The sequence below is a fragment of the Pinus tabuliformis genome, chromosome 4_1 (assembly GCF_031772625.1).
Source record: "Pinus tabuliformis cultivar Carrire ecotype Pingquan chromosome 4_1, CPIR1, whole genome shotgun sequence".
Classification (NCBI taxonomy): domain Eukaryota; kingdom Viridiplantae; phylum Streptophyta; class Pinopsida; order Pinales; family Pinaceae; genus Pinus; species Pinus tabuliformis.
Genome location: NC_142303.1, coordinates 458,116,495 through 458,143,342, shown reverse-complemented (window position 1 = coordinate 458,143,342; position 26,848 = coordinate 458,116,495). Strand labels below are relative to the sequence as shown.

General features: G+C 33.5%; 1 pseudogene; it reads right to left on the bottom strand.

The window, feature by feature from the left end:
• Nucleotides 1-9,997: 9,997 nt before the first annotated feature.
• Nucleotides 9,998-10,450, bottom strand: LOC149176389 (ethylene-responsive transcription factor ERF018 pseudogene; annotated as a pseudogene).
• Between the last annotated feature and the right edge of the window lie 16,398 nt (nucleotides 10,451-26,848).

The window sequence follows — 26,848 nt, the reverse complement described above, 5'->3', positions numbered from 1 at the left end:
TTCAGTTTCAGCAGCTTCCTTTAAACTAGGGCAGTGGATATCTTGCAAACCGTCCATCGGATTAACTTGATTCCACCACCAAAAGTTGCAGCTTTCAGAGGAGGTTCAGATGAACCCACAACGCAGTTCAGATGAGGAGATCTTTTGGTCCACGCAGGTCAAACTTTACTTCTGCAGTTGCAGCTTCAGTTTCAGCAGCTTCCGGCTTCACATGTGTGAGGGAGAGACCCTTTTATGCGCAGTAGAGAAGAGACTCATTTCTGCGCAGTAGAGAGAGAGAGAGATGTGATGAGATGCGTGAGTCCAAATGAGGAAAAGTCCTCCTGTATTTATACACAACGTTGGTGTTTGAATAGATGAAACTGTTGGGTTTCTGAGCCTACATGAGTTGTAGGTCGGCTTGATAATAATTCCATAATCAAAATAAATTCATATCTCCATGAATACTTATCAGAATCGGATGATATTTATATCAATCCTACACCTCTCGACGAGAGGAATCTAATAAAAATATTATCAGCCATGAATAAGATGACCCACATGAAGTTTGGCCCTAGTTTCCAATTTAACATATTCAACATTTGATATGATATTAGGAGGTTGATGGTTTGCTGTCTGGGATCTCCTAAAAGATCGGAAAGGTTTTTTAGAAGACTCAAATACCTATTTTTTGATATCTACCATGTCATTTGACATAGATTTAAGAACTTTTTGTAATCCTTCAAGATCAAAAGGATCTTTAGGAGTTTTCTTCTTTGGTTCCTCTTTAAAAGTCACTTTCTTAGATTTCCTCTCTTCTTGAGCAGTTTTCTTTTCTAAGGCAAGAATCCTTTTTTCTACAACTATTGACTCTTTCATATTATCAACTAAAGTGGCTCTATTAGCCATGTTTACAAAAATTGTGATATTAGAAGGAAGAGAAAAAATATACCACTCAATTTGAACATCAACACTAGGTTTAGAGGTATATGGAATTTTATTTAACAATTTATTAAACTTGGAATTGAAATCTTTGATTTTCTCATTGGGGTTGGCTTTAAGATTGGATATATCATTGATTAGAGTAGCATCTATGTGATCATCACCAAACTTAGTCAAAGAAATTTCTTCAAATATATCCCAACTAGTGATAGATGCCGGTGGTAATGAGAAGTACCACGAACCTACAGATCCTTCAAGGGTATATGGGAATAATCTAACTACACAGTCTTCTTCCTATTACTCCATTAAGATTAATGACAAGCATAAAGTTATGGAGATGTTCTTCAGCAGGAAGTCCATCGTCAGGATTGAACTTTGGTAACCATCTTTCAGGATGCTTAGGTAGAGGATGGATAGGTGCTACCATCTGAATAACTCCAGGACTTGTCCATGGTCTAGTTGTTGGTGGGTTTTGTTGCCTACCTGCCATTATGGGAATTGTAAAGGAAGAAGTTGTAGTGGTAGAAGAGGTTGACTGTGTGGAAGAATTAGCCCCTACACTAGCACTGCTTGAACTAGCACCTGTTGGTTGGGAATGGGCAATAGGGATGAATGGATTGGTTAGATGAGAAGAAGCTAATGAGGCAGAATGAAATAAAGGTTTTTTTGGTGGAGATGAAGATAAAATCTCACTAGTGGATGATTGAACTTTAGAATTTTGGGTCCTTCTTCGGTGGGAAGGTAAGGGAAACGCGAATGGAGTTATCTCGAATTTCTCATTTTGAGAACAAGTCAAAATACGTGAAGTGGGAAAATATGAGGATACACTACCTTCAGATAACTCAGAATGTTGATTCTTTTCTTGGGAAATAGAGGTTCCCTCTAATTTCTCAATTAAAGTTTGAACTTTAGGTAACTCCTGTAAAGGAGGTTGAAAGGTTGTCATAGGGCGTGTACTGGGAGATTTGTTTACAACTTTCGTCTAGGGTTTGGAGATTTCGAGTGAGATCTGGAAGTCGAGGGATATTTTGAGGGCGAATGACTCTTCAAATGACTTTTTGATTTCGGATTAGACTTTATTTCCATTCATAGTTGGGGGCCCTCCTTCTAGCACCAAAAATATTGAAGGCTGGAACTTGACTGCCTCAACATCAAGGAACACCACTCGGCCAGGAGGTTAAAGCAACTCCGTTTCCGTTGAAATTGGCAGGTCCAACTGGGTAACCAGTTTCCCATTTTAAGGAGATTTAATATACTAACATAATGAAAACTGATGAAATGATTTTATATCTAATGGTAAAATTACTAAATAAACTTATTCTACTTATTTCCTGGGATAGTACATCTTTGTATGTGATTCAAAGAAAGATTTCACAAAGTAAATAACAATATAGATCATTCAATACTTTAATGAAAAGAAATCATATATGATAAACTAAATTAATTAAACAGTTAATTAATTTAGTTAGTTAAAACTCAATCACATAAAAATGTCTCGTTACCTCATACATAATCACAAATCATTCAGTCCTGCACATCAATAGTGATAATGACTGATTGTTTTCAAAGCATTTATATCACGAAATAACACATAAGAGATTCACTATCTAATTCAATAATATATAACGATATCACGAAGATAATAGTACCCGATACATTAGCGCTCTGTTTATGGAAAAGATAGATTTCAGGCTCAACTTCTCAATTAGATAACTTTGGATCAAACAATAGTGCAAGTTCAAAGTTGTCTTCTCAAAATTCTGGACCCCTTTCTAAATGCATGAAAGGGGTTTAAATAACATATTAATATTACAAAAATAGTAAACTTGAAATAGAAGTCTTCAAAAAAATTCAACAAACTAAGCTAAGATAAAGGACAACTAAATTAGTGATTTGTTACAACAAGAACTCATGACTGTTCTCCATATTGATTCTTCAACTTCTCTTTGAAATTTTTATATGTTCGTGAGTGGCTTCAACTGGGGGGATGTATCGATTACATGCACATTTGTCCCGTAAACACTACATCATGTTATTATGTTTACCATATGTTTGACGAAATGTTTATCATGTATTTGGCATATTCTGGTTAAGATCTAGCCCTATAACTGATTGTTTAGACTTCTCATCATCTTAGATTGCATTCTAGAAAGTTCTAGCGAGTTTTGGGAAATGGCATGTAGGATATCCCTGAAAAAGTGGCACAGATCTTGCCATTGCATGCACAATTTTAGAGAAATTATGTTATAACCACATGCAGGAAGGCTTATGGGTGTGGTTGAAGCCTTTCAACCGCATACGTAGTGTGTTAAAGGTGCGGTTTCGAGGTAAAACTTGTAAAAATAAGTTCCAACTCAGGACCTAATAATTAGAGGTTGTTGGTTAAATTTTGGGTGGTGTGGTATTTCTGAGCGGTATTAGTAAGTTTCCAGTTGTAGGCCCCACTTCCACAACTGGAACTTGGAGGTCGGGTCATGTAATATAACAGTCAGCTCATGCTTACCCTGGATAGCTTGTAAAAGCAAGTAAATGTGGGAGGAGGTGTTACATGGTGTATTGTTTTGGTTTGTGCTATTAAATTGAATGTAAAAGTGGTTTGGTTCCTACAATAATATTTAGGCATAAGTTTTGTTGTCTTCTCTCTTATGGGTATCCACGTAAATTTCTGTGTAGCCTAATCTATGTGTGTAATATCTGATTCATGGTGTTAGTTTGTGGTTTATTAGATAATAAATTAAAGATCCTAAATACTGTTAAATTTTGAATAATACTTATTCACACCCCCCCCCCCCCCCCCCCCCCCCCCCTCTTAATATAACTTTTCCATCCTTCTGTGGTCCAATTAGTAACATCCTTTTTTCTTTATTTCATCATCATGGGAGTAATATGTTCCACTCTTCTAGGATGTTGGTTTGGTCTATGCCCTTCTATAAATTCTAGAATCAGATGCAAGGATGTCGGTTGAGGCAACCCATCCCAATATTTTGGGAATCCAATAAATTGAGGTTTCCCTTATTTAAGTCAATGTAATCAAATTTTTAATATGAACACTAGCTTTTCTCAAAATAATCCATGGAATCCTAGTGCCAGTCAAAATCCAAGTTTTTCCTTTTCATTTTTTAGCCAACTAAGAATTTTTGGGTTGGAAGGTATCCTTCCTTAATGGGAACTTTTAAATTCTCATCCTCCATCACTTATATCAACACCATTTCCACTAGATCTACCTTGCCGATAAATTTGATAATGGTTACTTGAACACATTCTTTTCAAACATCCCATTTCAAGGATCTTGGGTGTTTCACTGAAGCAATAGGAACGAAATCCATCTTGGGAGAATCAATGGAGTCATACAACTTCGTTGGAACATCTTTGTTTTTCTCTAAAAAGTCACGAGATTCTCTTTTATGTGTTCACAAACATCAACGTTGATGTCACAAGTTATACAATAAAGTATAGTGGGTAATTAAGAGTCACATCTAGCAATTGAAACACAAGAATGTGGGATTTCATGGATCAAACCTTGTGAGGGATGGGAAAATGGTTCTTTATCCTTGCTTCTTCTCCATGCTAGTTAACTTAGTCAAAATTTTGGACCCAAGAATGCTAACATTTAAATTAATCAATGACTTCCCATAGAGATAAAGAATCCAACAATGGGACTAACCACACAGGCCCAACAAGCAACACAGAATATCAATGGATTTATATCACAGAAGTTGAGACTCAATGCTTTATTCTACAAAGATGATGCAAAGAAGGGAATTGAAATTACTATATATTGTACAAATTTCATAGTGAGGTTGTTATGCCTAGCAAAAGTGACCACAAAGAGACGATAGAAGAATCCATAATACCTGCTCAACAACATTTTTGTCAGTCTCAACACATATTACATAACTAAAACTAAAGACATTTAAAGTGCTCGATTTATAGAGTTTAACAAATATTATTGTAAATGTTGTATTCAATATGTGCCATGTTGTTTTGAGCATTGTTGAAACATACTAGAGTTTTATTTCAAACCATGGGAGATGTTGGAATGGTGCATTATGTTATAATGAAGCATTATACTAAAACACAATTTGGACTCAATTAAAACAATAATATAAAAGAAAAATTAATAATAATAAAATAAGTTGAATCAATTCAATTTGTTATATTGTAATTTTTTTTTATTAATAAAATTTACAGACAATTTCTCTAAAAAAAAATTCATGATATGTATATTCCATTAAAAAAAATTAAATAATGATGATTTATATTTGTAACTGTGATACTAAGATATTTTAGTACTCCATTTTTAAATTTATATAATAAACATATAATTACAAATAATAATATTTTTATATATTAATATGTGAAGTATATATAAAATATAAATAATAATTATAAATTAAAATCTATTTTGTTATATAAATTTAAATAATATAAAATTATATTTGTAATGTTCAGATTTCATAATATCACATCTCAATTTAATCAATACACATGTTAGAATTTAATATTTATAATAATCTCTACCTACATTATATATATTATATTTGGAAAAATTAAATTATAAAAAACGTTATAAAATATTTCAAAAAATGTGAAGCGCATATATATATATATAACTATATGTGTTATTAATATCTTAATAAAATTAAAATGAGAATACTTAAATTCAGTTAAAAAAAACGAAAATGAGAATACTTAAATTGAGTTAAAAAAAACGAAATTTATAGAAAGATAACCTAATGATTCAGGGAATGAATGTTATAATACTTTCACAGGGTCCTACTTCATGTATGATGATTCATGAAATGAATATTAAAGTATTTTTACAGGGTCATTGAAGTTGTAGTTTTAACTTTTTTTTTTTACAACATCAAGGGTTTGTTGAAATATAGATAGATTGGGTTATGAATGATATAGTCTGAGTGGTTCTAATTAACAGGGTAAACTTTCACATTTAGATATAAAGTTTTTTATATTGATTGAAGAGGTTGCACTAATAACAATGTAATGTAATCTCTGGCGATAATAATGTGATGCAATTTTTTGTGACATAAATCATAGTGTGTTTTAGTTATCATTTTTTTTTTAATATGAATATGAAAGGAAAATAAATTGAAGCGAACAATTTTATCAGCAAAGAAATAAAATGATTACTTAAAAAATAATTTCCAATTATATATATAATTTGTCCAAATTATTCATGTTATGTTTTTTTGGAGAAAAGAAAATAGTAAATTAGGTTGAAACTGTGTATATAGTTTTTTTTTAATAATTTATTTTCTATATTTTATTTTTTTTAAAAATTTAAAAAATAATAAATATATATATATATATATATAAATATATATATATATATATATATATATATATATATATATATATATATATATATATATATTCTATCTAATGGAATTGATAATTTGTATATATAGTTGCGATTATTTTAAGCAAGGTTCATCTTATACCACTTCTTTTAAGACTTGAACCCACTTGGAGACATACCAATACCAATTGAGTTAAGTTTTTTCGATTAAATGTAAAATATATTATTGAAAACAAATATTCTTATTAATTTATATTATCAATATTAGCTAAAAACATTGAAAGTGAGTTATATATATTATATTATTTTGAGTAATTTCATTTATACCTGGATTTAATCATCTTAAAAAAAAGGGAAAAAAAGAAGAAGAAATGGGTTATTAAAGTGATTAGCAAAGATAGTTCTTTTGTTATGGTTCTTAGAATATTTCTTTGAAATTCATCTCTACCAAGTTGAAGTAACTATTTTATTGGAAAAATGTACAATATAATATTTACTTGGGAAGTAACTGAGTGTTGCCAAGGTTTGGTTTGTTGTTTATTTTTTTTACAAAATTGGAGTTAGATATATTATTTCTACTCATTGAGGGGAGAGGCTCATTCTACAACCCAGTGTTATGTGTAACATTGTTCGTCCTTCATCAAAGTTTTGCTCATGTCAGCCCAAATAAAAATTTAAAAAAATCTATAAAAGAAAATAACTATACAAAACATTTAATTAACGTCAGTTCATAAAAAAATTTGTCCCATAATAAGTTGGATCCCTCATATTAGAGCCATATTTAAGATATTTTAAGCACCAAGATCACGTGGCCCAAAAAACTTTAACCAAATTACAACAAAAATTAATATTTAGACATATTAAAAACCAAAAAAATGTATTTTTTAATATAATTGATAAAAATAATCTGTTAATATACCAAAAAAAAAAAAAAAAAAATTTCGGGTACCATCACTCATAGACAACTAGCCAGTATTAACCATCATCTTTTTGGCGAAGGTAAGAAATAGCCAGTCTGCCCATGGGCCATAAATGTACGGGGCTGCTACTCCAAATTTGTTTAACAGTGTATTTAATCCAGTTATGTGAACTCCTCAATACATAGTATATCATACAGATTGAAAGCCCGATTGCAAGCAACGGTCCTGGATTCACTATTGGGCGTATGTACACAAGATCTGGAGAGGTAAACCATGTATCTGCTTGAAAATGTTATAATTTCCAAAGATGGTCGGCTTCCAAATTATACCATGTTTTTTTAATTCCAGTGTTGACAGATAGATATATATTGAATATTGAAAGCAACTTGCAGTGTTGGTTGCACAAGAAAGATTAATCAGGGGAAAGATGCAACCAAGAGCAAAACTACAATCTTTGGATATTAATTTAAATACCATCTTTGGATATTAATTTAAATAGAGAAAAGATACTTGGAGTTTAATGTACTTTGTTCAAGTACAATTTATGGCATTAATTCAGCAATTTCAGCATTGTGTAGCTTGAGAATTTGTTGTTAGCGCAATAAACGTCATGTTGACTGTTTTTGATATGCTCTATTTTTAATTTAATGGCCAGTATGTCATGATCAGAATAAGGTCTACATCATTTGTTAATCCATGGTTTAACCATATGCTTCAATCTGTATTTTGTATTATTGTGATTTTAAAAACTGTACATGCTATGGTGGACTCACATCATACTCAGCATTGTCCCCCGTTTACTTGAGAAAGTACCCACAACGTGTTGTGCGTCCAATGAATGTGGGCTCGAGTTTCCTATGCGTACCCATGCCATCTTGCAATAGGATGTTATGTATTGAAAGGTAAGGTAAATTAAACATTAATCACAAATAGAAAATAAAATAAAAGTAATTATATATAACAACAATTAGAATTATTTTGAGAAAATCTAGATAAGAGAAGTAATCACAGATATAAGAATACAAAAAATTATTTTAGGAATATCCCAATTTTAAGAATTATTTTGGGAAAACTCAGAAAATAAAAATAATCACACACATAAGAACACCAGAAATTATTTTGGGAAAACCCCAACTCCATGAAAAAAAACCAGCTTAATAGAATTTTATTAGATTGTGACCAAAACCCTGACCAAGATTGTGGGGAGCCCTTCTCAATCCTTACACTAATCTCAACCCTTGGCCCCTCACACTAGCGGGGAGACCTGCTCGACCCTTGGCACCTTGGTGCGTGATCCACTTAGAGACAAATAAGCAAATACTGGTGGATGCAACTATCAATCTGGGTTTGTTGTAATGATCTTGAACTCAAATAGTTTTATATGGATGATCTTGAACTCAAATATGATATAGGTTGTTAAACCCTCTTAATGTTGTAGTTTGTTTGTTTTGCCGCTACCTACTTTCATGCGGCCTTTCGACATGACCAGAATCACATGGTCGTATTACGAACCCTAACCTTTGAGTGAGATATTAATTTTATAATTCACTCGAACGGTTAACTTTGAGAGTAAAAGGTCAAAATCCAAAACGAATCCAGATTTTAATTTCATTATTCATTCCTCTTTTAAATACTAGTTTCAGTATTCATTTCTCTCCCAGTAATGCTAGGTTTGTTGCAAAGAAATCCGTGCAGTATAAGTGTACTAATATAATTGAGAATCTGCTTGAATTCTGCAGATGAGGAGCTGCTAAGAAAAGTTATGAAGATGGGCACCTTGAGAGATTGCTTGTTCTGTTGCAAATGGAGTGTTCACCAAGTACGAAGCAAAACTAACCAGCTCATCATGATCCTTTCTTGCTCTGCACCACAATAGTTCTTGTCGTGATTTTAGCTAGAATGATTTCTAAAACACTACATACAAGAATATAGAAGGAAGATGGGGTTACTGGACAACAGAAACAATACAGTTATATAAATTCTAATGTTCCCAATGATATTTAATTTAACAATTTTTGTTTTCAATTTTGTTTCAGTTTACCAGCGCTTGTTTCTGTTGCATTGGAAAAAGGTTATACTTTGAAAAGTGTTATATTATTTCAATTCGAGAAACGTTCTAATGTAAAGAGTGAAAAAATGACTCGGAAATATAATTTAAATAATGTCCAAAAAATGCATCTCTTACGTACATGCCAGGTTTTTGGAAAAATAATTGCCTCTTGAAAAATCAAGACTTCACCATAACTCATATACACATAGATATCTCCCCGAGAAAACCAATAAATAAATAGATATAGGTATCCTTGATCCCATAGTAGACATAACATAGCAGGTTTTTGGAAAAGATTGTCTCTTCAAAAGTCAAGGCTTCGCCATAACTAATATACAGAGAGATATCTCCTTCATATCCTTAAATTTGCTCTAATCAATCACGTGAGTCTGACCTAATTTATGCCCATAACCCAAAGATCATACCAAATCAAGGCCCCATGAAACTCTGCGGGGAATGTAACTCAAAATGCATTGTAATTCATCATTTTTTTCCCATATTTCTGGTTTAAATTTGATTGTGTACAGATAAATAATAATGAAAATGTGACCCTCATTTTGAATTGGCAGCTCATGCGAGGAGCATTCATCCACCAATGTCATAAATGTCTCAAACAACAATTAAACCTTGTCTTCGTGTTCCGTGAGCTACAACTTCACCCCAAAGTACTCCATAGACTCATCACACGGCGGGAATTCATTTAAATTCGGAGACTTGCCGCTCTCCAGGCATTCAAGAAGTACCCAGTCCCAAAATCTCGGGCTTTTTTCCGTCCAAACAGGAGGATCAAAATGCTGCTTCAAGGCAGCTGTAATTCTTCTGGGCGAATTTGGCGGCAGAGGCTTGAATTTGAGGCGGCGATAAAGAAGATGCGCAGGGGATTTCCGGCGGAGACTGGGGAAAATTCAGCTTGGTTTTTGATCCTCTCAGGCAATACGCCGCAAAATCGTAGGCGCGGGCAGCCTTTTCCGGGGTGTCGTAGGAACCGAGCCAAATTCTGCCCGTGCAATTGGGCATTCGTATTTCCGACACCCATTTCCCCCATTTTCTCATTCGAATACCCTTAAACTGCCGCGACTGCAGTGAGCGATTTTGGCGTCTGTTGTGGGCGCAATGGTTTGGTGAGGGTTTAGCCATGTCTGTTTGTTGCTCTGGTATTCCGGAGTCGAAATCGAGAATTGCTTGAGAAGGTCGAGTCTTTAAAACGGGGGAGAGTGAGGGTTTAAACTCAGGACGCATCCTTCTACAGTATTGCAATGACGATAAGGGTGTTAGCTGCAAGGCAGCATATATATAGAGACGCAAAACGCGTTGAGTTCGTAAGGATTTATGCGTAGTAGTACACGTGGCCGCTTTCAAACAGCGTTGTGTTTCTAAAGATTTATGTGTAGGACAACATACCAAGATATGCGAAAGTGATAATAATTTGATTGATGAATCTGATTTGGTGACGGGCTCCTAATTTGATTGATGAATCTGATTTGGTGACGGGCTCCTCAAAGAATATGCGGAACACTTTAATTTGATTCGTGACTCTGATTTGGTGACGTGGCTCCTCAGGGAATATGCCGAACACTTTTTTCTCATAACCAACTCTTTTGAGTCGGTTAAAGAGAACAACACAAAATTGATATGCAAAACTCAGGGTAAAAAGAAAAAACACGTGAGAACCCACTGACACATAGCATACATATAATTGTACTGTAAAGATACACGTATTGTGCGAAAGTTCTAACAAAATGCAAGGGAAAAGCTTTATCTTTTTAAAACATTTTTTCATGTTACGAAGAAGCTCTATGAGCAAGAAGCCAATATTGTAATATTGGAAATTGGTTTCTTTTTTCATTTGCTTTGCTTGTATAAGTTTATTTAACATATCTCTATTTTGTAATAGTGTTTTTTATACACTTCTCCAAATTCTCGAAACTTAGGTCTTTCTTTTCAATTTGAATCATTTCTCCATTTATTCTCCTTTTATTTATGGTGTTTCTTCATCTAGAATCCACTTGATTGTTTCTTTAGCCATCTATCGTCAATGAAACTCTTTAATTGATATGGTTTCCCACATGGTGCCATCTATTGGTGGAAAGGATGGGAAAATGATGCACGAGCATGAGGCTTGAAGACAAAAGGCTTCGCTTTTATTCCAAAAATCCAAAAAAAATTACAAGCAAAGTAGTGGGGTCTTTTCGCTGTCATTTTATAAAGTTTTCTAAATAGGATTTGAGCTAGAATGTAGGTATTTGAATGATTTTGTAATTACTCCAAGTAGTTGAGACTTAGTTGAGATTCTCGAGGAGAATATCATGCAGTTTAGGTATTTATGTAGGATTAGATAGATTCGATCCATATATTGAGGATCAGATTGTTGAATGTAAGGTATTTATGTAAGTTTTGAACTATTGTAAGAGGATTTGGCTGGATTTGGCTATGGAGAACTAGACTGTAAAAAAAAATTGAAATATTTCTGTGTATTCTGCGCATAAATGGTCAATCCCGGAGGGTTGAATTTCCTTCGAAAATTCTCTGAGTTCTGTTGATTTTCAGTTCGGCCTTTAAAATTTGAGGTTGGTATAATCATGTGTTATCGTGCTTAATTCTTTATTTCTGTGTATTAATATAGCGGAATATGTTTTAGAAGAAATATAGTTTAGACACAGTCTAAACTTGGCGGAAGGCAAATACTTGGCAGAGCGGAGGAAAACCTGATAAAAGCCGTGAGAGCCTAAGAAAAGATCTGAGCCGTCCGATCGACAAGCATAGATCTAACGGTGGTCGCGCGCTCATAAGTGTGAACGTTAACCCAAAAAACTGACGCGAAAAATCATTCAACTGAGTTAATAGCTCAGTTGATCGGGATTGTCCGATTGAAGGAGGCCGATCCGACAGTAATCGCGTGGTTAACACGCACGGGGTTTAATTTGGAAATCGGACGCGATATTGTATGTAATGTGATTTATTCTAGTTGAGGTTCGGTTAATCACAACCGTTCGTTGTGAAGGATGCAATCCGACGATGATCGCGTGGTGAAGGTGTGCGCGAGTTAATTCTAAGTTCGGACCCGAGAAATTATAAATTGCAACTTTGATTTCCTTTCGGTTCCGTGGTAAGTGAAGTTCCGTCATATTCTGAGAAATTTTAACAGTTCTGCTGTTTTTAGAAGAATAACTAAGTTTGGAGGCGGATGATTGAAACTCCAAGGAAAATTGAAGAAGAACTTCCACCAGCGCTTGAGGAGATCGTTTATGGATTTGAACAATTATCCCTTACACTTGCAACCAGACCACAACTTGTGGTATCAGAGCAACCTACTGACACTGAACAAGATCTCAAGGATCAAAAAAGGAAATCAAACATGGCTTTCAGAGTTGGAGGAAGAGGTGGTGGTCGAAGAAGAGGAAGACCAGTTGCAAATGTTGAAGTATTAGAAGCTATGCAACAGATGCAAGCTAGATTAGAAGCAGTGGAAATGACAAGCGATATAAATGCTAGAGATGTCAGTGAGCCTAAAGTTGGAGTTGCAGAAGAAGAGGAACCTGCATATGTAACTCCTGAACTGAGATTCTTTAAGTCGGTGTTGAGATCCACATCTAAACCCAGACTTGAAGTTTCAATTTATATAGGAAGTTTAAGTCGTGAGGAATCGATAGACTAGATTAATGACATGAAGAAATTATTTGATTATGAAGAAACAAAAGAGGAAAAGAAAGTGAAGTTTGCTGTCACAAAATTGAAAGGACATGCAGCACTTTGGTGGGATGGAGTGCAGGGAGAAAGAAGAAGACTTGGTAAACAAACAATTAAAAATTGGAACGGGATGGTGACAAAGTTGAAAGGTAAGTTTTTTCCAAGTGATTATCAACAGACATTATTTAGACAGATGCAGAATCTTAGATAGAGGTCTATGACAGTGAAGGAATACACAGAGGAATTCTACAAAGTGAGCATAAGAGCTGGACAAATTCAAGATACATATGAGAAGGTTGCAAGATATGTAAATGGTCTCAGAATGGAGATTCAAGATGAGATAAGTGTACTGTCTCCTAAAACAGTAGAAGAGGCTTATCAGATGGTATTGAAGGCTGAAGAAAAACTCATGAGGAAGCAATCTGCCAGAAATAGAGGTACTTTCCAAGGAAGGGGAAGTCAAGGTGGTAGAGGAAGGTCTACAACACCTAGAGATGGAGCTAGCAGCAGCTCAAGTCAGCATGCACCCACAAGAGGTGATGCAAGTGGTAGAGGAAGTTTTTCTAGAGGAAGAGGAGGCAGAGGCAGAGGAAGAGAAGTCAGATGTAACAAGCTGGGACACAGAGTCTATGAATGCCCAGAAAATATAGGAATAAATCAGAGAAATGCAATTTTTGCTAAGACTGAAGAGGAAGCAGCAAAGGTAATAGAAGGAGAAAATGTACCAGAGAAAGGGGAATCTTTGGTGGTTAACAAAGTTTTGTTAAAGCCAGCAAAGGAAATTGTTGAACCAGTGCAGAGAAAGACCTTGTTCAGGACTATGTGCAAGGTTCAAGGGAAATGTTGTCAGATGATAATTGATAGTGGTAGTATAGATAATTTGTTCTTTATAGAAGTGGTGGAGAAGTTGAAATTGAAAACAAAGAAACATCCAATACCTTATGTCAAAGTTTCATGGCTTCAAAAGGGATATCAGTGGTTAGTGAATGAGCAGTGTGAAGTGGAGTTGCAGTCGGGCAAATATAGACACAAAATTCTGTGATGTGATGCCTATGGATGTGTGTCACATATTGCTAGGAAGACCTTGGCAGTATGATAGAGGAGCTATGCATGATGGAAAGAATAATACATACAAATTTAGTAAAGATGGTGTCAATCGTACATTGTTGCCTATGGAAGAAGATGCATCAAGAAAGTCTGATCTAAAGACTCTATTGCTGAGTGGAAAGGAGTACTTGCAGCAGATTGAAGAGGATGAGGTAAATTTTTCATTGATTTGCAAACCCAAGGTAATAATTACTTCCACAAAGGTTCCTGGTTTACCAATTGAAATTCAAGAGATGCTGGACAGTTATTGTGATATCATTGTAGATGATTTGCCTGATGAGTTACCACCCATTAGAAAAATCAGTCATCATATAGATTTGATTCTAGTAGCAAATCTACCAAATAAAGAAACTTACATGATGACTCCCACAGAGAATGAAGAAATCAGGAAACAGGTTCAGGAACTGTTAGATAAGGGACTGATTATAGAGAGTTTGAGTCCTTGTGCAGTGCCAACAATGTTGAATACAAAGAAAGATGGAGGCTGGAGAATGTGCATTGATTCAAGAGCAATCAACAAGATAACAATTAGGTATAGATTTCTTTTACCTAGAATTGAAGATTTGATGGATTGTTTGAGTGGAGCAAGATATTTTACAAAGTTGGATTTAAAAAGTGGTTATTATCAAATCAGAATTAGAGAGGGAGATGAGTGGAAAAATGCTTTTAAAACAAATGAAAGATTGTATGAATGGATGGTAATGCCTTTTGGGTTATCAAATGCTCCTAGTACATTCATGAGGCTCATGAATGAAGTTTTGAAAAAATTTATTGGAAAATTGGTAATAGTATATCTAGATGATATATTAGTTTACAACAGATCAAAAGAGGAACATGTGAGGCATCTGAATTATGTCTTACAAAGGCTACAACAAGAGAAGTTATTGTTAAATTTAAAGAAATGTTCATTCATGAAGGAAGAGTTAGTATATTTCGGTTTTGTTGTTTCTACTGATGGGTTAAAGATGGAACCGTAGAAGATCAAGGAAATCATGGAGTGTCCTTCACCAAAAAGTGTCTTTGAGGTAAGAAGTTTTCACGGTCTTGCTAGTTTTTATAGGAAATTCATAAGGAATTTTAGTAAGATCAATGCTTCTATTATTGACACTATAAAGAAGGACAGACAACCATTTAAATGGACTGCTGAAGCAGAAAAGAACTTCCAGCTGTTGAAGAGAAAGATTATTGAGAAACCTATTTTGATTTTGCCTGATTTTAATAAACCTTTTCAAGTGAAGTGTGATGCCAGTGGAGAAGCCATTGGAGCTGTTTTAAGTCAGGAGGATAGACCTGTAGCTTATTTTAGTGAAAAATTGAATGAGTCAAAGAAGAAATATTCTTCTTATGATAAGGAGTTTTATGCAGTGGTGCAGTCTTTGAAGAAGTGGAGACATTACTTGATGTCTAAGGAGTTTATACTTTATTCAGACAACCATGCATTGCAGTACATTATGCAATAACCAAAGCTTAATCAGAAACATGAAAAATGGGTAGAATATCTTCAAAGTTTTAATTTTGTATTAAAACATATAACTGGTCAATCAAACAAAGTAGCATATGCCTTAAGTAAAAAACATTTTAGTTCAAGAAAGTCAAATTCAAGTGTTGGGTTTTGATTTTCTTAAGGAATTATAAGAGAAAGATTTAGATTTTAAAGAGGCATTTGAAGCTTGTAAGAATCTTGTTTTGTTAGATAGAAGTAAGTGGCTGGATTATTTCTTGCAAGAAGGACTGTTGTTTAAAAGAAATCAGCTGTGGATACCCAATTGTTCTATGAGAGAAAATTTGGTCAAGGAGAAACATAGTGGTGGACTCGGAGGGAATTTTGGTGCAGACAAGACTTATGAGAAGTTGAACCGGTTTTATTTTTGGCTGAAGATGAGATCTGAAGTAGAAAAGTATGTGAAGAATTGTAAAGTCTGTCAGTATGCAAAGGGAAGGAGCCAAAACATAGGTTTGTATGTTCCATTACCTATTCCAGATAGACCTTGGGATATGGTAAGTATGGACTTTGTTTTGGGTTTACCAAAAACTCAGAGAGGCAATGATTCAATTTATGTAGTAGTAGACAAATTTTCAAAAATGGCACATTTTATTCCATGTTATAAAACCAGTGATGCTACTCATATTGCAAATTTGTTTTTTAAAGAAATTGTAAGGTTGCATGGGTTACCTAATAGCATTGTTTTAGACAGGGACACCAGATTTGTTGGTCATTTTTGGAGGACCTTGTGGAAGAAACTTGGTACTAAACTGAGTTTCAGTTCTACTTATCATCCTCAGACTGATGGGAAGACTAAAGTTGTAAACAAAAGCTTGGGTAATCTTCTGAGAAGTCTTTCAGGTGAACATCTGAAACAGTGGGATCAAGTTTTGGCACAGGCTGAATATGCTTATAATGATTCTGCTAACAAGAGTACAGGTAGAGTCCATTCCATATAGTTTATGGAATACACCCAATAGGAGTGTTTGAATTAAGAGATTTGGGTAAAGCTGAAATGAAAAGTGCTCAAGGGGAAGATTTTGCTTCAGAGATTCAAGCAATGCATGAACAGGTAAAACATCAGTTACAGGACAACAACACAAAGTACAAGAACAGAGTAGATTTGAAGAAGAGAGAAGTTAATTTTGAAGTTGGAGATTTGGTTTTGGCACACCTAAGGAAGGAAATATTTCCAAAAAGGGAGTATAACAAGTTAAAATTTAAGAAAATTGGACCATGCAGAGTCTTAAGGAAATTTTCTGCAAATGCATATGAAATTGAATTACCCCCTGGTATTGGAATATCTCCAATTTTCAATGTTGCTGATTTGTACAGGTATGAAAAGGGACAGGCAGATGACACAACAGAAGACAAGGAAGAACAAGAGGTGGATTGGGTAAAACAGTTACCTACAGCAAAGGTGTTGTAGACAAAGAAGATATTGGATAAGGGAGTGTTTAAAAGGACAAGGGAACAAGAGTATTTTCAGTACTTGATCAAGTGGAAAGATCAACCAATTGTTGATGCTACCTGGGTGACAGATGCCATGCTATAGAAGTTGGGCAGTTCTGTAGAAGAGCTCATGGACAAGAGCCCATGAATAATTTTGTCCTTAAGAGTCTGATGCAGGAGCACAAGGCTTGAAGATAAAAGGCTTCGTTTTTATTCCAAAAATCCAAAAAAGTTTACAAGCAAAGGAGTGGGGTCCTTTAACTGTCATTTTACGAAGTTTTCTAGATAGGATTTGAGCTAGAATATAGGTACTTGAATGATTTTGTAATTACTCCAAGTAGTTCAGACTTAGTTGAGATTCTAGAGGAGAATATCATGCAGTTTAGGTATTTATCTAGGATTAGATAGATTCGATCTATATATTGAGGATCAGATTGTTGAATGTAAGGTATTTACGTAAGTTTTGAACTATTGTAAGAGGATTTGGCTATGGAGAACTAGAATGTAAAAAAATTGAAATATTTCTATGTATTCTGTGCATAAATGGTCAATCCCGGAGGGTTGAATTTCCTTCGAAAATTCTCTGAGTTCTGTTGATTTTCAGTTCGGCCTTTAAAATTTGAGGTTGGTATAATCATGTGTTATCGTGCTTAATTCTTTATTTCTGTGTATTAATATAGTTGGAATATGTTTTAAAATAAATATAGTTTAGACACAGTCTAAACTTGGCGAAAGGCAAATACTTGGCGGAGCGGAGGAAAACCCGATAAAATCCGTGAAAGCCTAGGAAAAGATTTGAGCCGTTCGATCTACAGGCATAGATCTAACGGTGGTCGTGTGCTCATAAGTGTGAATGTTAACCCAAAAAACAGACACGGAAAATCATTCAATTGATTTAATAGCTCAGTTGATCGGGACCGTCCGATTGAAGGAGGTCGATCCGACAGTAATCGCGTGGTTAACACACACGAGGTTTAATTTGGAAATCGGACACGATATTGTATGTAATGTGATTTATTCCAGTTGAGGTCCGGTTAATCACAACTGTTTGTTGTGAAGGATGCGATCTGATGGTGATCGCATGGTGAAGGTACGCGTGAGTTAATTCTAAGTTCGGACCCGAGAAATTATAAACTGCAACTTTGATTTCTTTTCGGTTCCATGGTAAGTGAAGTTTTGCCATATTCCGAGAAATTTTAACAGTTCTACTGTTTTTAGAAGAATAGCTAAGTTTGGAGGCGGATGACTGAAACTCCAAGGAAAATTGAAGAAGAACTTCCACCAACGCTTGAGGAGATCGTTTCTAGATTTGAACGATTATCCCTTACACTAGCAACCAGACCACCAGAAAATTATAAAAAACTAAGTTGGTGTTTCCCTTTTTTCCTTTTGTTTAGTGATTGCAATATCTCCTTTTCCTAGTGACTATAAAGCTTGGAGTGAGCATCCTTTTCAACACGTGAGTCCTTTCTAGAGCATAAGTTTCGACTAAAGCCTACACACTTCCTTTTCTTAGTGGCTACACCATCACCTTTTCTCTATAACTGAAGGGTTCAAATGCCATCAATGTTGTCAAGCATTATCTTTTCTTTAAAGGCAAGCGTGATCTATCAAGAAAAGTGGCTAGTTTATGTATCAACAAGCTTTTTGATTGGGTTTTTGTTATTTGCACTCTTCATGAAAAATTCAAGAAAAAAATTAACATATGTTTTTCTTGTATGGCACTCCTACTTCTTCATAACCTTTTTTTCCCTCTTTGATAATTTTCAATTAGCCTTTCGAGCAACTCTTTCTTGAAAAGAAAATTCAATACCTAAATCCCAACATGTTTTTTTTTTTATGAGGCCTTATTGACTACACTTTCAATGGGCCAACTAGTTTAAGGAAAAACTCGCCTTAGAAAATTGGGTGTTCTTTTAAAGTAGTATTATTTAAAAACACTTCTCTAGATAAAGATTTTAATCATTCCCTCACTATGAAATGAAAGTTAGATAAATGTCATTACTTGATTCCTTCCCATAACCCTATCCTTCCCCAAAATACTTATCCAAATTACTCAAACTCTAGCCTTTAAATCTAGCTAAGACAACCACAATGAAGGGCATCAAGAAATCAAACATTACGCAAATAAGTATTTGAAAAAAATGCTAAGCCTCAATCAATGGAATCTTGTTGATATAGCCCTAGTGAAGGAGACAAAACAATGAAGCATTAGGGTGAATGAGTACGTGAAAAAAACATTAAGCCTTCATCCATTGAATCTTGTTGATATATATTCCTAGTGAAGGATGTAAAGGAGAGAAGCATTGGGAGTAGCCCTTAATTAAGGATGTAAAGGAGCAAAGCATTGGGAGCTCTGAAGCATGGTCTATCTATAGTAAGAACAAAAGTGCCCTCGGTGAAACAAAGCTCAAAGAACCCATTAATGTAGATTATAGGTCTTGTTTCAATTAGGGATTGGAACTAACAAAAGGAGTTGTTACTAATGATGTGGTAGAGGGAGTAGCAAAGAAATAAAGTAGCGAAGGAAATTTCTAGCATAATGGGCCCTTAGAAAGGGGAGTCTCTTGGAAAGAGTAGAAAAGGACAAAAAATGAAACACTGACTTTTGCATAGCAGTAGATGGAAACTCAAGAGAAAAGAGAAGGGTTATCAACTATGGATTGTCCATGTTCTATTCAAGTAAACACTTAATGTTTTGGGAAGTAATGATAGATTTAGATATAGCATTACTTTAGTTGTGAAAATTAATTAATCAATGTGTGGCACAAGCTATGCTTTAATCTAAGATATGTGGAGTTGTGCCCTGAGAAGAGCCCAAATAAGACATCAAAAACTTTGATTTGTTAAACAAAAGTGTTGTAGTTATTTGATAAGTATAGAAAAAGTGTTTCAATTAATATGGGACTAAAACTTTGGATTAAAGATTTTGATTTACATTGTGTGAACATATTTGAAAAATGAAAACTTTTTCCAATAGCCATTGATGCCTTCACGTGGGGATTAATAATAACATAGGAAGTATGTCATTTTTGCGCAACATTTAATTTTAGATCATGTACTATCCATTCTAGGTAAGAACAAAATGGTTAATTACTGATAGGTATGAAATTTAAACATAGTGAATATTAAATCTAATTAGTGTGGTTGTGTACATATAATTTAATAATTCAATAATAAAAACTAAAAAAAATAATGTATTGATGTGATATGTTTTCCAAGTTATAATCAATCATCATGAACAACTCACACATATTTTTAAAATTGAAATGAGTTTTGTAGCCTAGTGCTAAAAGTGGGAAGTATAATAGATTGATGTTTAAACCCCAAACAATTTAATGTTTAACGAGCAATTTTTTCCACTCATATAAAATATGTGAGTGGAATATTCTCAACAATGGTTTCATGATATTCTATCAACAATTTTCATTATTGTGTCTTGGACTTTTTTTTTAATGACCGATTTTTTCCACTCATATAAGATATGTTAGTGGAATATTCTCAACAATGGTTTCATGATATTCTATCAACAATTTTCATTATTGTGTCTTGGACTTTTTTTCACCCTTGACTTGTTCTAAGCACAAGTCATTTGCTATGCCAAAATGAATACATGAGGAAAATATAATATATAATGTAGTCAAATTTAGTCCTTGAATATATTGACATCTTTAAAGAAATATGGTTGACAATTAGAGGTAGACTCACTTTTGTTAAGGTTGTTCTCCAAAATCTACTAGTCTATTGATTCACATTGTTAAGATACTTGTTTGAATTTTCCAGAAAATTGATTCCATTATTGTTGGTTTTATTTGGGGTAGAAATACAGAGCATCATTAATTCACTTAGCTAAATTGGAAAATTTATCAAGGCTGAAATCAGATGGAGGTTGGGGGTTAAAAAAAATCCTTTAGTTTGGATGGGCATTTACATCCAAAACGCTATGGATGGATTTGTTTGAAGCAAGCTTTTGGCAAGACATTTGCAGGGATAAGTATTTTTCTAAGATGACGATAAAGGACTAGATACGAGCTCCTAATACAAGTCGGGATGCATGTTACCAGTCAAACGTTGGATACTTTCATGCGTCAAATGGATATACTTTCCATGAGTAGATACAGAATGTCAAAAATGACTTGTAGTTTGACATCTCCATAGTACATATTTGTTTGGATTTATTTTGTGCTTAGAATTAATTTTGAGATGCACAAAGTGACCACTTATTAAAGTGTGTAAATGCATATTTGATCAATATATATATATATAGCATTATATGCCTTACATTTTTTTATAAATTAGTATCCAACTCTAATTTCCATTTCCTTGAATGTTAATATGTATATGTCATCGTAATTTAATGAGGGTTCCTTGTTAATCAAGCCAACACTAATAACTAACATTTACAAATCAATCCATATGTTTAATTAGTTCATACTAAGAAAAAATGAAACCTAATGATAACCACAATAGGAAAAAAGGTACCACCCATAGAAAAATATTGAATATATAAGAAAGATTTAGGTAGAGCTTGTTAAATTTATGGTGTAGAATAAGTATCATTGTCTATTCATAATTATTTTCCATTGATCAAAGGGCCTGTATCACCTTAGTCATCTCAATTACATTACAAAATCTACGTTGTAGGATTCAAAAGACATCATCACCATATGCATAAAGAGAAGTAGCATCCCATGAAAAGAACAAGGTAACTAAATTGAATCAAATATTGTGAATCACACAACATCTACCACTATCAGCATCATCAATGTATGATTGGATCAAAATATCAATGAAAACCTCCCTCATCTAACATCATATAAAATTGAAGTGTACTATTCCTTGAATATTCCAATGTTTGATTATTGCAACAAATTCTCATTTTATTTATTGATAATATGTTTTCTTTTCATTCTTGTGTTTTTTTAATGGTGATATGCAAAACTCATGGAAAAAAGAAAAAACACATGGGAATCCACTCCCACATAGCATACATATATTGTACCTTAAAGAAACACATATTATGTGAAAGGTCTATCAAGATGTGAGGGAAAAGCCCCATATTATTAGAACACTTTTACATGTTACAAAGAAGTTATATGTGAGCAAGAAGCCAATATTGTCCTATTGGAAATTGGCCTCTTCATTTGATTTTCTTGTTTAAGTCCATCTAACACATCTTTGTTGTGTAATAATGTATGTTGATACACTTCTCCAAAATCTTGGAACTCAGGCCCTTCTTTTCAATTTGAATCATTTCTCCATTTATTCTCCTTTTACTTATGGTGTATCTTCATCTAGAATCCACTCAATTGTTGATTTAGCTACCTATCATCAATAAAACTCCATAATTGATATGGTTTCCAACATGGTATCATTTGTTAATGGAAAGGAGAGGAAAATTATAGAAAACTCTATTGTTGTTTCTCAATTTTCCTTTTGTTTAGTGATTGTGTTATCTCCTTTCCCCAGTGACTATAAATCTTGGAGTGAGCAGCCTTTTCAACACATGTGTCCTTTCTATAGCATAAGTGTTGAGTAAAGCCTAAACGCTTCCTTTGCTTAGTGGCTACACCATCACCTTCGCTCTATGGCTGAAGGGTTCAAATGTCATCAATGTTGTCAAGCATTTTATTTTCTTTCAAGTAAAGCAGGATCTATCAAGCAAGGTGGTTAGTTTATGTAACAACACACCTTTTAAATGGGTTTATGTTATTTTCACTCTTCATGAAAAAATCAAGAAAACAATTAGCCTATGTTTTTCTTGTGTCGCATTCCTACTTCTTCATAACCCTTTTTTCCCTCTCTTTGAGAATTTTCAATTATCCTTTCGAGCAACTCTTTCTTGAAAATAAAATTCAACACCTAAAATCCAATATGTTTTTTTGTTTGACGAGGCCTTATTGATTACACTTTCAAATGGCTAACTAGTTCAAGGAAAAATTTGTCTTAGAAAATTAGGTGTCCTTTTAAAGTAGCATTATTTGAAAACACCTCCCTAGATCAACCTTTTAATCGTTCCCTCACAATGGAGGAGATAAAGCAATCAAGAATTGGGCAAATAAGTATTTGAATAAAATGCTAAGCCTCAATCAATGTAATCTTGTTGATACAACCCTAGCGAAGGACACAAAATAATGAAACATTAGGGTGAATGAGTCCTTGAAAAAAACATTAAGCCTTCATCCATTGAATCTTGTTGATATGGACCTTGGGAAGGATGTAAAGGATCGAAACATTAGGATTAGCCCCTAATGAAGGATGTAAAGGAGAAAACCATTGGGAGCATTGAAGCATAGTCTATCTATAGTAAGCATGAAAGTTCCCTCGGTGAAACAAAGCTCAAAGCACCCATTTATGAAGATTATAAGTCTTGTTTGAATTAGGTATTGGAACTACCAAAAGGAGTTGCTACTAATGATGTGGTAGAGGGAGTAGTGGAGAACTAAAGTAGAGAAGGACATTTCTAGCATAATGGGATCCTAGCAAGAAGAGTCTCTTGGAAAGTGTAGAAAAGGACAACAAATGAAACACTTACTTTTGCATAGAAATAGATGGAAACATAAGAGCAAAGAGAAGGGTTATCGAATATGGAATATCCATGCTCTAATCAAGTAAACATTTAATGTTTAGGGAAGTAATGCTAGATTTAGATCTAGCATTACTTCAGTTGTGAAAAATTATTAATCAATGTGTCGTACAAACTATGCTTTAACCTAAGATATGTGGACGCGTGCCTTTATAAGAGGCCAAATAAAACCTCAAAAACTTTTATTGGTTAAACAAAAGTGTTGTAATTGTTTGGTAAGTCTAGAAAAAGTGTTTCATTGAATATGAAACTAAAATTTTGGATAAAAGATTTTGATTTACATTGCGTGGAAATATTTGAAAAATGAAAACCTTTTCCAATAGTCATTGATGCCTTCACGTAGGGACTAAAAATAACATAGGAAGTATGTCATTTTTTCACAACGTTTAATTTTAGATCATGTACCATCAATTCTAGGTAAGAGCAAAATGGTTAATTAGTCATATGTATGAAATTTAAACATAGTGAATATTAAAACTAATTAGTGTGATTGTGTACATATAATTTAATAATTCAATAATATAAACTAAAAAAATAATGTCTTAATGTCATATGTTTTCCAAGTTATAACCAATGATCATGAACAACTCACATATACTTCTAGAATTGAAATGACTTTTCTAGCCTATTGCTAAAAAATTGGAAGTATAATTAATTGATGTTTAAACCCCAAACAATTTAACGTTTAAGGAGCAAATTTTTTCCATTCATATAAATAGTGTTAGTGGAATGTTCTCAAGAACAGTTTCCTGATATTCTATCAACAATTTTCATTATTGTGTCTTGGGCTTTTTTTCACCCTTGACTTGTTCTAAGCACAAATGAGTTGTTATGACCAAATGAATACATGCGGAAAATATAATATATATTCAATAGTCTCAAAAAATAATGTAGTCCCTTAATATATTGACATCTTTAAAGAAACGTGGTTAACAATTAGAGGTAGACTCATGATGATTAAGGTAGTTCTCCAAAATTCATTGGTATACTGACTCCACATTGTTAAAATACCTGCTTCAATTTTCAAGTAAATTAATTCATCATTGTTGGTTTTATTTCGGGTGGACAATTTCCTCTCTGCTAATATTTTTACTTTTTTCTCTAGTACTATCTAACCATGTTTGTGAATATGATTATGAACTATAGTTTTTTTTATCATCTGGATGTATTTAACAATGTTGGACATATCCATATCTTGATATATTATGACGGATGTAAACACTTTATTTAATATAAATATGTTACTTTTTCTTATTGAGAAGAAAAATTAAAGAATCTCTACGCTGTTGCATCAATGTGCTTTTCAAATATTGCATTACATTAAATATTAGTGCACTTTTATTGATTTTTTTTTCAAATGAAAAGACATCCAAGACATCTCCTTCTCTAACTAGATTAGAAACATGATTATCATGATTGTAATGACCCTTGTTGATCCTGACCTCTTAAGTTTCCATCCCTAGATAAGTCACATTTCCAAATGTCAATAATTGCACCAGTTCTACATGTTTCCATGGCTATGAAAAAATTGTTATTTTAGTTTTGAGAGTCCTCCCTCAACTCTACATCATCCATACAACAAAAAATATAATTATTTATTTATTTCAAATAATATACATTTTTATGCACTTCGGTGCACGATGTAATGGTGAGGGCGGTGCGCTGTAGCACCCTCCACCCAGGTTCAAATCCTGCCGAGGCAGGCGAGTAAATGTATGAGTCCCACCCCAGCTTACAAAAAAAAAAATAATATACATTTTTATATTCATCATTCCAAGTACTCCAACATAATTACAACGAATCGATCTTTTAGCCATGTTTCTTTCAATATTCCAAAAGAACCTGCTAGAGATAGAGGAGTTTTTTTGGTAAAATTTCGCAAATAAAAATTATTTCGATATAAAGTCACAAATTTATTTAATTAATTATGAAATTTAAGATTACCCAAACCTACCTATGAAATGAACCTGCATTAAGTTGACTTTGTGGCTTCACTATTACAATCAGTGGCTTCACTATTACAATACATGATTGTAGCATTATCATTAGTGTCATCTCCCTTTGCATTTTTTTTAATAGAATAAATTCAAGTTCAAACCACGCAAAACATAATGCTAATTGCCTTGCATAGTATGTTAGTGTCAAAAAATAATTTAAAAATCCATTTTGAATCTCATTGGTGTCATAATCATGCTTCCCATGCTTCTTATGTCATGTTACGACTTCATATTAACATCATAGTGATTCGTGCTAACATTGGAATATGGAACATTTGCAGTGCATTTATGTCATATTTGTCTCCTATTCATGTTCAACCTTATAGAAAACATCGTTCTAAAATAATCTATATGCATTGCATTATATGCCTTACACGTTTTTATAAATTAGTATCTAACTCTAATTTCCATTTATTTGGATGTTAATATGTTTATGTCATCATATTTTAATGAGTTTTACTGGTTAATCAAGCCAACACTAATAACCAACATTTACAAACTAATCCATATGTTTAGTTAGTTCATACCAAGAAAATTCGAAACCCCTAATGATTGCCACAATAGGAAAAAGATACCATCTATTAAAAAAAACATTGACCATATAAGAAAGATTTAGGTAGAACTTGTTACGTTTATAGTGTAGAATAAGTAACATTGTTTATTCATAATTATTTTACATTGATCAAAGGGTCTCTCGTGTATCACCTTATTCATCTCAATTATGTTTCTAAATTCTACGTTGTAGGATTCAAAAGACATCATCACCATATGCATAAAGACAAGTAGCATCCCATGAAAAGAACATGGTAACTAAATTGAATCAAGGCTTGTGAATCACACAACATCTACCACTATCAACATCAACAATGTATGATTGGATCGAAAAATGAATGAAAGGATCCCTCATTTAACATCATATAAATTGAAGTGTAATCTTCCTTGAATATTTCAATGTTTGATTATTACAACAAATTCTAATTTTATTTAATGATAATGTGTTTTCTTTTTGTTCTTGTGTTTTTTATTGGTGATATGAAAAACTCATGGAAAAAAGAAAAAACACATGAGAATCTACTCACACATAGAATACATATATTGTACCTTAAAGAAAAACATATTGTGTGGAAGCTCTAGAAACATGTGAGGGAAAATCCCCATCTTAGTAGAAGATTTTTACATGTTATGAAGAAGCTCTGTGTAAGTAAGAAGCCAATATTGTCATACTGGAAATTGGTCTCTTTCTTCATTTGATTTGCTTGTTTAAGTCCATCTAGCACATCTATATTGGGTAATAGTGTCCTTTGATACACTTCTCCAAACTCTTG